At 35.8% G+C, this 13,088-nt stretch overlaps 1 long non-coding RNA gene across 1 annotated transcript; it reads right to left on the reverse strand.

Annotated features, from left to right (window-relative positions):
- Positions 1 to 2,808: 2,808 nt before the first annotated feature.
- On the reverse strand, positions 2,809 to 3,594 carry LOC118268629 (uncharacterized). Its single transcript, XR_007706993.1, has 2 exons — positions 3,276 to 3,594; positions 2,809 to 3,205 (listed from the first exon to the last, which is right to left on the reverse strand). It is a non-coding gene; the product is annotated as an uncharacterized LOC118268629 (long non-coding RNA).
- Positions 3,595 to 13,088: the final 9,494 nt, after the last annotated feature.

Below are 13,088 nucleotides of genomic sequence, written 5' to 3' on the forward strand. Positions count from 1 at the left end.
CTAGTTTGCGTAGAGTTTTTTTTTTGTTTGAACTGAAACTTTATAGGATTGACATTGAACGCTTCACTTTTTATAGGTCAAATCCTTTAGTAACCTAGTTGGTAGGATGTTAGTTAAAAAAATTACTGGTTAAGGTTGGGAGAACTTCGGCGCAAATGCTCCGCCTCGACCGGAGTTCTACCACGGCGTCACAGTAAATGGACGTGAAACAACGCCTGCGTTGTGTTTCATTGTGTAAGTGAGGTAACTGGAGGCCCAATTACCCATTCCCAAATGCTGTCAGAGGCCCCGGTAGGCAATTAGTCGCAAATTGTATTTTTTTTTTAATGATCGTCGAGGTATTACTTGGAATATATATATTTTTTTATTTATATAATCTTAATAATCTTTAATCCGGTACATTTAATCTTGTTATTTGCCTACTAAGAAGTGGGCTTAAACTGAAGGAGTTAGTAAACACGGGCCAAAATAAAAAAAAATGGCTGATCTCAATAAGAGATTATTTTTTTTGCGTATATTTTTTTTCTATGCTTTTTTGTTTATTAATTGAGCAGACGGATTACTTGAGGATAAGTAATCGGCGTTGTTCATGGAATCACAAGTACGTTACTGGCCTTTTGGGGATTTGGTAATTAGGAATTTAGCAAAGGATTAGAATTGACTGCTTCGCTAGTCAAGTGGTCGCAATTGCGACAAGAGCTTTCGGGTTCGATTTCCGAGTCGGGCAAAGTATTATTGGGGGTTTTTCGGATTTTCAAAAATTTCTGAATAATAGTAGTCTGGAATTTTGCCCGGTCAATGGCAATAGGCTCACCCCCTATTACCTGGGACTTATAACACAAATGGTGAAAAGTGGGTGTACATTGTATAGCGGCATTACGTGCTAGACAGGATAAAAGTTACACAGGCCCTAGTTTCATTCCAGTTGGGTCGGCTCATACCAACATAAAATAAAATCTAAAACATTTTTTTTTATTACATAAAGTACTTATGATATAAACAAAAGCTTTTTATATATGAGCCTGTAAGACCTGGCAACGTATGTTAAGTCGTCTGAAGAGGGCTTTGGAGTGCTCCAAAAATTCAAAATTATCTTACTAATAAAAATCATGTGCCACTTCAATATTTTCATTAGTACCTACTTAAACGTCTCAAGAATATAGGTATGGGGCTCAAGTATGGCTTTGTTTTTTTGTTTTTTTTTTTAATTTCCGAAGATTCTTCGATTATTATGCTATTTTCGTTAAGAGGCCAATTAGAATGAGGGGGTAACTGTTTTATAATACTTTTCCTTTATTTTTTTTTGTAAGTTAATCGGCTCATTTTTTATTTAAGTAGGTTTATTTTTCGTCTAAGAGTTTTGTTTGTGAAGATAGATTTTTTATTTACACGTGTAAGTTCTTAGAATCTCCACTGATGCGTTACTTGCCTATCGTTTGAGCTTCGTCGCTGTACAAATAATGTCACATTCGTCGTCATCTTTTGGAAGCAAGTGCATCTGACAGTTTCCTTCAATTTAATCTTGGAGACATGTATTGTGACCTTAAGCAAGGAAATACAGGAACCTATGTTTAGGAATTAAATGATTTTAATGTCATAAAATCAGTACTTATAATGATAGATATACTATAGAATAGGTACACAGAATTGCTTATATGTACCGTAAGTAAATACATCACCTCTAGTGCGTTGGTTAAGTACATACAACAATAAGTTAAAGTCAAAGCATTTATTTCAAATAATGATCAATTAGGCACTTTTGAAACTTCAAAGTTTAAAAAACAGCTAAAGTGCGGAAAGTTTTAGTTCCGTAATTTAAAAAAAAAAACCATTGTGTATTGTGTTATTTTAGGTTTTATCAAAAAAATTTCGAAAGGGTTGGTAGTGGTCCACGTATACAATTTAACAATTAGTTTTCATGAGTGATGATAGCCTGTGAGCCTATTACCATAATACCGAACCCATTAACATTCATTGTTACTGCACCAATAATATAATTATGATTTATTACTGTTATGAGTACTAGCCGACGAACTAGAGCAAAATGTTGAAACATTAATTAATTATCGAAATACCTGGAATGGATATGGAATTTAGTAGCTTTTAATTAACAATGCAATGTGTACTCTAAAACAGTAGCATGAAATATGAAATTAGAGTAAATTATAATAGGGAAGATGCAATATTTTTATTTATGTTTTCATTGTAAAGCATTCCATGTAGAATAGACCACAAGTATATTAAAAATTAAAAAAAACCCTAATTTATTGCAAAAAATGCGTTTTGAAACTGACAGTTTAAATTTTCGCGCGGAAACGGACCTATAGTTCCGATGACGTCATACCTGTTTGTCGATGTCTGTCACTGTTCACTGTTTGTTACCGTCGCTGGCTTTTTTCAAAATTTCCTCTATTTTCAAGATATATTTTGATAAAACTAAAAATGGACATCCCATCAACATCTGGTTATTACAACAACAGCACCAAAAAAGCCGTATTGACTCATGTTTCGTGCCATTGTGTCCATCAACTTCAACCAAATTTCCTAATAAATTGTTTTTAACTAGGCCTTCTGATCCCAAACAAGAACAAAAGTGGTTCCAAGCATGTATAGACATTTTACCACCTGGAGCTTGTATCATGGCAGACAGAGGCTTCAAGCACATTTGCACAAGCAATTTCAGTTGATAAGACCACCTAGTGTTAGCAACACTAAGAAAAGTTCAAGAGATGATGTACTAAGGTCAAAGAAAATTGCAAGCCTGCGAATTCATATTGAAAGAGTGATCAGAAGACTGCGTGAGTTTGCTTTTTGAAGCCACATGCCTGTGTTTATCATTTCCTAATTCCCCATTTAGACTATAGTATAATCATTTGTTGTGCGCTTGTCAATTTGCAATCACCTTTAATTAAAATTGAATAAAAAAAGTATTTAAAAAACAAAGTTTTATATATCTACAAAATGGTTACAGAAAAAACATGTAATTAATATCTTTTAATTTTGGAAACACAGCATCTATCCAGAATTTCTTTGCAGCATTCATAACTTCATTTATAAAAGCATTGTATCGCTTTTATAAATGATTTTCTAGAAGTACATATAGATAATTTTGTATTTTTCCAATAACATGTTATGGACGTTATCGGAGGCTCCTCAGATCTTCTGTGTAACCATAGCAATAGTGCAGCAGCATGCTTACACCCACCTGGAAATAGATTTTAGTCTAAATTATCCATGCTACAGATTAACTATTTAAAATAACCTGAAATGTTTACCTTCAGAAGCCGCACAATCTTCGCATTGGCAGGACTGAACCAAGCTTTGCGTTTCATTTATAATGGCTGTAACACGATAACCTTCTTTACGTATTTCATGCTCCGGCGTAACTCGACTTTTTACTATACATAATTCTCCATCTATTTTGATTTGAACATAGCCGATTGGGTTATCGCCATATTATTTCTACACTCGAAAACTCCGCACTTTCCATAAAAAAGTTACAACCATGTCTACGCTAACTTTTGGTAGATTCCTAGAATCTGCTTTGATAAACCCAGCTTCCATTTTTAGCCGATAAATGCAAAATAATTTTCGCTTAAAATGTTCACAACTCAAAGTTGTCAATAGTTGACATAGCAAGAGTGACGTCACTAAACACTGATTGGTGTTTTGAAATACGTTTCTTTACATGTAACTTTTTATTCATAATTTATGATAAAAATCAACATTAAATAAAATGAAAACCTTGCTGTGGCCCTTCTTTTATTCTTTTTTAGCATTTTAATAACAAAATTTTCATAAATATTATTTTTGCATCTTCCCTATTGCATTTATTTTTTTTTGCTTTGATTTGATGGTAGCTTTTGTCTGATACTACGTACGCGTGCAATTATAACTTATAGCCTATTTCAAGGTTTATTAAAGATCGGGAAAATATTTTAAATCAGCCATGTATTTCTTTTTTTTCGGAAAATTATATATTGATTTGAAAGGTATTTCAAATCATACGCGGTAGCGTAACGTCACTTCTAAAGAGTATTATATCGTGTAAGAGTTTTGTATAGAAGCACCAAGCGGCTTTCACCTGGTCAAGTCATTGTAATTTGACTGCCTCGTTGGCCGAGTGGTTGCAAGTGCGACTGTCGGGCACAGGGTCTCGGGTTCGATTCTCGGGTCGGGCGAATTATTACTGGGCTTTTTTCGGTTTATCGAAAAAATTCTCAGTGGTAGCACGGAGTCTGGAAATGTGCCCGGTATATGGCAATAGGCTCACCACCTATTACATGGGTCTCACAACATAAATTGTGAAAAGTGGGTGTACACAGTGGCATTACGTGCCATGATGTGCATCTCTGCCTACCCCTTCGGGGAATAAAGGCGTGACGATGTATGTATGTGTGTATGTAAGTCATAGTAATAAGTAGGCATATGATCATCTAGTCTCAACAAAATTAATCTCATTCTGCCCAATACATATTTCATTCTAGATATATTATGTATGTATATTCATATAACCAATACATACAATATCTAGGATGAGATATAATACATATTTCCCTCAAACATATCCATCAAACAGTAAACTAGATATAATGGATATATAGGCATTAGACAGCGTGTAGGCGGACAGGCCGTACGCTCTAGACCTGGTATTCAAAGTTGCATTATGAACGGGGCCATTTTACGAGGCACTGGTTCTTTGATGTAAAGGAGTTTGGAAGCGCGTCCGTCAAACTTTACATGAAGGTCGTAAAGATATTATATTTTAGGTTTAGTTTTTTTTGTTTCATCCTTTGTGTCTTTTTACGACTAGGTTTATAAAGTTTTAAAGGATTTTTCTTTTTTGACGACCTTTTATTAGGTATATGTATAATGTTGATTTATGGAAAAAAATGTGATTGCTCAAGGTTATAATACGACTGGGAAAAAGTAGGTGCTAAATAGTAACTATTATTCTGACAAAGGTCCAACTACGCAGCATTTTTTTTTTGAGGGGGTAAAATCATCCAGTTGCTTACTTCTCCCACCTTGGGTGAGGCGAGAGGGAGGTGTCAGACTCTTACTGACTAAAAACCACCCCGTTCCTTCTGCTTTTTGAGCCGGAGCCCCGGTAAACCCGCTAGGTAGTCCGCAGCTCCGGATCACGCATCTGCCCTACTGGGCCCCATCTGTGGTGGTCTGATGTCTCTTTGAGGCGCGCGCGGAACGCGACGCGCCGTACGCACGGGTCCGGTTCTGTTCAAGCGGTGAGCTACCCTTGCTTGCCGTCCGCAGGCCCGCACTTACGGTGGCCGGAGATCGTCTCGCGATCCCCGACGCCCGGAGTGTCTCTCGCGGCGGCTGGAGCGTGAGGAAGTTTGTTCTCTCACGCGTCCCGCCTCCTCCTTAGCTAGCATGACTGCTTCGCAGAAAGAGGAGACAGTATCTCAATCCCTCTCGCTCCGCACCATGGCCTGGCGCGAGAGGTCTATAGCTTTTTTAAATCCATCACAAGCAATCCCGATATTAGTATAAATTTTCTAGAAAAGTATGGAATCGTTAAAAAATTGCGATATCTTACGATATCTCGTCAATATACTTTGCACTCACCACCAAAACATTTCTAAACAAGACAATATAATATCTAGAACCTAATTTTAGATTCCTCTCTGACCTTAATACCATCCTTTATATTTTCAATCAATAATAAAATCAGAACCATATTTCAGATTCCTCTCCGACCTTTAGCCATCCATTATATTTTTTAATAAAATAATCTGACAAAGCTCCTAACACTATATTGTCGATACCAATTTGCTAATCTGTTGCACATACGTTTGATGTTTTAAAAATAAGCTCGTACTCATGTCGACTCAACGTTGCTAAACGCTTACCTATCCCGACATATTAATCCTAACTGGTTTGCGTGTTACCTACGGTTCCATGAAAAAAACTAGAATTTTAGAATTTCCACTGAAAATCCGATTTCGGTTCAGCCAGAACGTATTATCGGTGACAGTTATCGAAGGGTATCGATTTTTTTTTTTTAAGACTACTTTTCGTACGTGAAAAAGTAAAATGTTTACATTTTTGGGATTCGGCCTCTACTCGTAGTTACGTAACACACAAGTATATGTCCATGCTTCGTTTCACGTTGGTTTTCTATGAGGTCGTGGTATAACTCCCGCCTCGCCGGCCCAATCGTGCCGCAACACGGCTCTTTCACGTGATATTTTAATTGAGTACTAAGTAATTTAGCATAAAAGATGACATTCAATATACATACTTACAAATATTTCTTGATTTTAAAGTAAGAATGCAAACTCGATACGATACTTTATTAACAGTTTGCGTTGCTGGGAAAACATATTACTTTTAGGGTGTTTTTTTCATCAGAGATGCTACTAAGATGCAATAGCTTATTTTTGAGGGGGGGAAATCATCCAATGGTTTCTCCCGCCTTGGGCGAGGCGAGAGAGAGTATCAGACTCTTACTGACTAAAAACCACCCCGTTCCTTCTTCTGCTTTTCGAGCCGGAGCCCCGGTAAACCCACAAGGTAGTCCGCAGCTCCGGGTCAGGCATCAGCCCTACTGGGCCCCATCTGTGGTGGTCTGATGGCTCGTTGTGGCGCGAGAGGAACTCGATGCGCCGCACGCACGGGTCTCATTCTGGTTGGGCGGCGAGCTACCCTTGCTCGCCGTCCGCAGACCTGCACTTACGGTGGCCGGAGATCGTCCCGCGATCCCCGACGCCCGGAGTGTCTCTCGCGACGGCTGGGGCGTGAGGAGGTTGTTCAGATTATAAAACTATGTTACAGTTTCCACTGATACTAAGTTATGTAGCTGTGCGAGGAAGATGCGCGCCTCGAGTATGCGATGTAACGATAGTAGGGAAGTCATCCGTACACACATCTATAGCACGCACTTTCCATATAAAAAACATAGCTTTCTTGAGTCCATTTCCACCAGTGTTAAGCTATGTGTACCAATGAATATAATTGGTGGAAGTCAAACATATCCACAGCTACGTAGCATAGCACATCTCTGGTGGAAAATCACCATTATTGTTTTCTTAATTTCTCCTCCTGCTAATTAGAGACGTGTCTTAATACTGCATACCTAGTTATTACAAAAAGAAAACATTAAGAAACGGTTTTAATTCAAAGCTTAAGACGCGGATAAAATGTCAGTCAAGAGAAGATTTTACAAAACAAAAAAGGAATCAATTTATATCGCTCCACGAAAACAAAGCAAGAAATGATATTGCAATGGAGACGCAAAGGAAACGCTACAAGCGAGGGTTTTTATTTTTTTAATGTTGGTATTTTACGTTGTCACTGTCCACGAGCCCGCGGCTCTTGCTTTTGCAAATACAGGATTTAGCCTTTGACATTTTCATCAGTTACTTAGAACTAATTAAATGCATTAAAATTAACTTGCTATCGCACTCTCGCGAAGTGGAAGTTACACGTGGAAACATGTTGCTTTAAAAAGTTACATATGTAGGTATTTCTTTTGTGAAAGCTTGCAGCCCGAGCCGCGCGTGTGTTGACGGCGCTGAATACATTTCTCAAATTCCTTTCTGAGATTTACACACAATACGCAAGTCACGACTGCTTTCGGGTAAACTCCTTTGACAGTAGAAAGGAAATAGTATGTTCTACTTCATGTGATATATCAATAGCGGGGGTGTATTCATGGAACAGAATAGGTACCAAGAATGATCAGTAAAGTAAATGTATCACTTTGTATCCCACGCACTAAGACCTCGCGTTTGTATGTGCCTGGGCATATGTATTGTAAGTAGGCAGTGTACAGTCGCCTATAGATACAATGCAACGTCACGCCTTTTATCCCCAAAGGGGTAGGCGAGGTGCACATTATGACACGTAATGTCGCTATACAATGTACACTCGCTTTTCACCATTTGTGTTTTAACTCCCATGTAATAGAGGGTGAGCTTATTGCCATATACCGGGCAAATTTTCAGACTCCGTGCTACTACTGAGAAATTTTCGAAAAACCGAAAAAAGCCCAGTAATACTTCGCCCGACCCGGGAATCAAACCCTGCGAGTGTGACTTCGCACTTGCGATCACTCGACCAACGAGGCAGTCTACAAATTGGTTGAATTCTGTTAACAATCACCACATTCATTATTCTATCACTCACACACACATATATATTTTTTTATTCACGGGGTTTAATAAAAACAATAGTATTGTACACCTTTCCGGTGCATTCAATAATCGCCAATGGTTGCAGGGAAAGATCTCGGCTTCAATGTCAAAGTTGGGTAAGACTTTCCATATTTCCACACTTGAGATTATTCTATTTTATTGTGTTTTTATTTATTTATAAAATCAACTTTTATGAACATGGGAACGAAGTTAACAAAATTAATAATGCGATAAATAAAACTACTCGGTGGATAATTATTTCATATAATATGTAAGTGGTTTTGAGAATATTATAATAAAGTAGTAGTTTAACACAAAATTTAAACTGAATTCGTTGAATATATTAAAATTTCCACTTGGCACACATACATACGTATGATATTCATTGCAATATAAGTTAAATTAAATAAAAGCAAATAAAAGTTATGAACTTAACGAGTTCATAACTTTTACAAGAACTCAATATGAAACATGTTGAAGTTCATGAAATTAAATATTTCGATCTGATAAAACTTAATATGAATTCATCTTAATCTGAAGCGAATGAGTGGATGGAAGAAAATTCAATAAAATTGCAAGTTCTTAAAATTACGTAAATTTTTTGGCTTGTTAATTTTTTTAAACTTTATTTATAAAAATATTGGGATTTTATTCTTATGTTATCAGCTTACTCACGTAACTGTTTGACGAGGAACTCGACTAGTTTCAAGCCATGCAGAGGCTCATATTCATGAGCAGCATTCCGCGACACACGACGCGGTGATTGTCGCGCTGCTACTGTAAGCCGATAACACAATAATAATTAATTTAGTATGTCTCACAAAAAATATTATAATAATATAATTATAGTATTGGGTATATCCAACAAGGATATATTAACCCTATCGTACCTTATTCTAAAGTATGCACATAACTTGAAGAACAATCTCATAGTATGCATAGTTTATTGAAACTTGCAACACACACTTTGAAATACAATTTAGTGACAAATTGTTATAGAAACCTCATAGTAAACCTAATACTAACTTTGTATTGTTAACTCTAGTAATATAGGCAGAGTTGCTTTATTGTTCTAATTAGTTATTGTAGATCCGTACTATTCAAACTATTTGCTGAAGTATGCCGACGCATATTAAAGTTTAACCACGCATGACAAGTTACAGAAGTCTGATGACATGCATAGACGATCGATAACACAAGTCCTACATAAGTTACCCTAAGTTTACATGTGAATAAACACAGATAGCAAGCCCGCCAGACACGATCACCTCGCCTATTCGGAGGAATTTTCTTTTTTAGTGAAGTTTACTCTCCCAACATAAACTCTACAAAAAACTGGAATATATTTGGAATCTAAATTACATGATCGTTATTTTTGAAACTATAAATGATGTATTTATATTATATGGTGACCATCAGAATTTCTTTTTTCTGTTTGAATAGGAGTATTGTTGAATTAAATGAATATGAGAATATGAAGCATAATTGTCTAATATTGCATAAGTACTTTTCTATTAGATTCGTTCCTTGTCTATATGAGTGACTTTTAACTGTTTACATTAAATGATAATACTGTATTTAAAATAAGTAACACATAAATATGTGTTTTATGTTAAACGATTTTAATGAGTTCCATTCTACAAATCAAGTTTTTTCGCTTGATATACTAGATAGTTGGTAGTTGTGGAAAACAATATTATATTCTATGGTCATCAACAGTTTATACCAAATATCAGATCGATGTGTCGTCAGAGAGGGGATAAAATTCCAATTACTGAACATGACCGAAACAAACAAACATGGTAAGCTAAAAAACCGTTTGATAAAAAATTGTGCTAGTAACTTTGACTTTGGGTAAACAAATCCCCGTTTTGTTGGAGTTCGGGCCTATCGGCCTGTCATTCCGGACGAATGGCAAACAAAATATATTTCAACAAATATCAAAACGCACAGGCAATCATGCATGTCGTTTTAAATCCTATCTCACTGTTATTAAAGAATAGTCCATATTTTCACCGAAATCCATTCTCGAACTTTTTATTTACACTACGTCGACTGTACCGTTTTACAAAATGTGAAAATAATAAAAAACAATACTTTATTGCTGTCCGAGTATCTTGGTATTCAGTAAGCCTTTATACGAATTTTCCTTTATATTGGTATCTGACGTCCACTGCGTAACTCGCATTGCTATTTCATTTTGCGACAAAAGGAGAGCGAGTACAAGAGGGTTCTGCCCACGGATTTTCATTTGCAATTTGGAATGTAACAACAAAAGATTGCTGTGGCCGACTAACAAGCTTCGGAATTTCTGACCAGAACCTCTAGTTAGACAGTTGCAATGAAACGTATTTCCTTAATTTAATAAACCTTTCGGATGTAGCTTTGGGACCAAATTAAATTAAAATAATTTATAGATTGCTTCGCGTATTTGTCTCCGCGAGGGTTGTCGAGGTACCTAATTAGTATTGGTGGTTTTGATTGAATTTCTACAACGAAGGGAAAACTTATACCACAATTTTATTAATAAACATGACTTTCTTGCATTGGTATACCGTAGGGTATGGGGGTGTGGGGGAAAGGGGTGGACCACTCGGATACCTTCATAGGGCAGCTAAATGAAATAAAATATGTTTAGGACACGTGGTCATTTAGACAATACATTTCAAGGAGTTTGCTACAACTATTGAACATCAGGACCGGTGCTCACTTGACATAGGATTACTTATCAAGTTATTTGTAAACTTATTTCAGTGAGTTTAGCTCACAATTCTTACTTTATTTCGATACGTATCACGATGTTGCGACGCGAGGTAAGATATTGATGTCCTACCTTTTAGATTTCTAAATGTGAAAAGTTAAGTAACTTATATTACTTACAGGTATTTTAATAATGTATTTCTTATCAGTTTGCTGAATAATGAATGTATTATGTATATTGTATGCATATTATGATTCACGAATTCTAGTTTCAGATCAGGATCACTTGTTAAAATTGTATTTGTAAACACACCTTTCGACATAGGAGAAAATCCCAATGACAATTTTTGTAAAATAAATGTACCGTACTATAAATATTACATAAGTTTAGTATTATATTATATTTTTCTTTTGTTTCAGATAAACGTCACTATACCAGTCTTCGTTTTTAATTCATCGTTTAATTATTTTTTTTACAGGTAAGTAAAAAAAATCTTATTTATTTTAAAGTATAGACTTCAATACATAATGTGTAGTGGTTTCACTAGGTACATCGGTAATGTAAAGTAGTTTCAAAAACTCTAAGATTTTAAACATTCAGTGGTTTCACTGTTGTCATGGTGACTGCCTGTGTGTGTGTGTGTGTGCAGCGTATCGTGATTACAATTTCCCCACGGATCAATTTATTATTTTGTATGCATGAAACAGTTGTTCTGAGTCTGAACTTATTGTATGCATGGGATTATCGTGTTTATAAGTGCATCTATGACTTAAGAGAAAATCTAAGTACGAGACCAAATTAAAAACTTACATTATTATAGAATGGATGGAGATGGGCTGATGATGATGATGATGATGAAGCAATTAAAGTGTGAATTTTATGGTTTAAAAAAAAATTTCAATTTTTTATTTATTTATTCTAGGTTCTTAGGTTATGGATTCTTAGCATCACGCCTGTTTAGTTCTAGTAGGGGTTTACAAAGGTGTATCTTATAAATACACAGGTGTACAGATCATAGACATTGACTTAATCAAAACAAGGACCGATCGAGCTATACGTGGAACGCATCCAGTTAGTGCGTTGGTTGGTTTATTCGTCTTTCATAGTAGAACAGTGCTAGAAATTAACGTGATATTTTAAGAGGATATAATTGAAAGGATATTTAGAATTCACCTTGAAAATTGCGAAATGCAACGCAAACTTGCACAACAAACTTCCACCCCTTTTTGGGGGGTTTGAAGAGACAACAAGTCAACTTTGCCACTTTGCATCCCTTTAACGTTTTGCCGTAAAAGACGGACAAATAAACAGAAACATTTACATTTATAATATTAGTATATCACATTTATGACTGAAATTTAAACTGTCAACCCGTAATATATTTCGTGGTTAACGGTAAAACAAATATTTAATTATTATTGTTTACTTTTCACTGACCATAATTTAGTACCAGCTGTCTTTGAATCCCTGTACGAATGTGTACTTCGTATATTTTACACAATTCTTTATGCTTCGGTTGTCAAAGGCACAATCTGTTTAGTTAGTAAATAGTAGATTCACGTGTTCGTTTAAACAAGTGCAAGTTTGAAAGCAAAACATTAAATTAACAACAAAAATCACAGTAAAATTTAAGGGTTTTGTTTGTTCGTCTAAACTTATGATATCCTTTCTGTTTCATGTGACGCGATGTTTGCACTCTGTATCCAACTTTGCATACAACTCTATATAGATACAGTTAAAACACTCATGTAGGTTAGTACCTATAGCTTAATTTACCTACATGCAAGTACAGTGATATATTGTGTTAGGTTTCTTTACCAAAATACATATTCATCGACATAGACATGGGTGTCTCCCAGTAGTACAATCTCTTTTTGTGCCTTTAGGCTTCAATTATTCTATCTCCTGCGTTAAATTTCATTGAATGAAGTGAAGACTATCGTTTTTCTTTCTTTGCCTCTAATTATTTCTCCTGATTTATTTCGTTGCGGGATTTATGACATTTATCATGTTCCTGGGATTTCGGCACTCCAGTGTTTTCAGGATTATATCTCCTGTAGATATTAGCTTATAGGAGTTGCAGCGATTTGGGAGATTTTAGCAGGCTTTCCCAAAAAAAAAACATTTTCATAGGTACAATACAAATAGTTTGAGCTGGGCCCAAACCAACTAGGTTTATGAAGAAGAAAAAATACTTGTCCCTCTCGACAGCTGTGTGATCTCAAATG

This window comes from Spodoptera frugiperda, chromosome 25 (assembly GCF_023101765.2).
Source record: "Spodoptera frugiperda isolate SF20-4 chromosome 25, AGI-APGP_CSIRO_Sfru_2.0, whole genome shotgun sequence".
Classification (NCBI taxonomy): Eukaryota; Metazoa; Arthropoda; class Insecta; order Lepidoptera; family Noctuidae; genus Spodoptera; species Spodoptera frugiperda.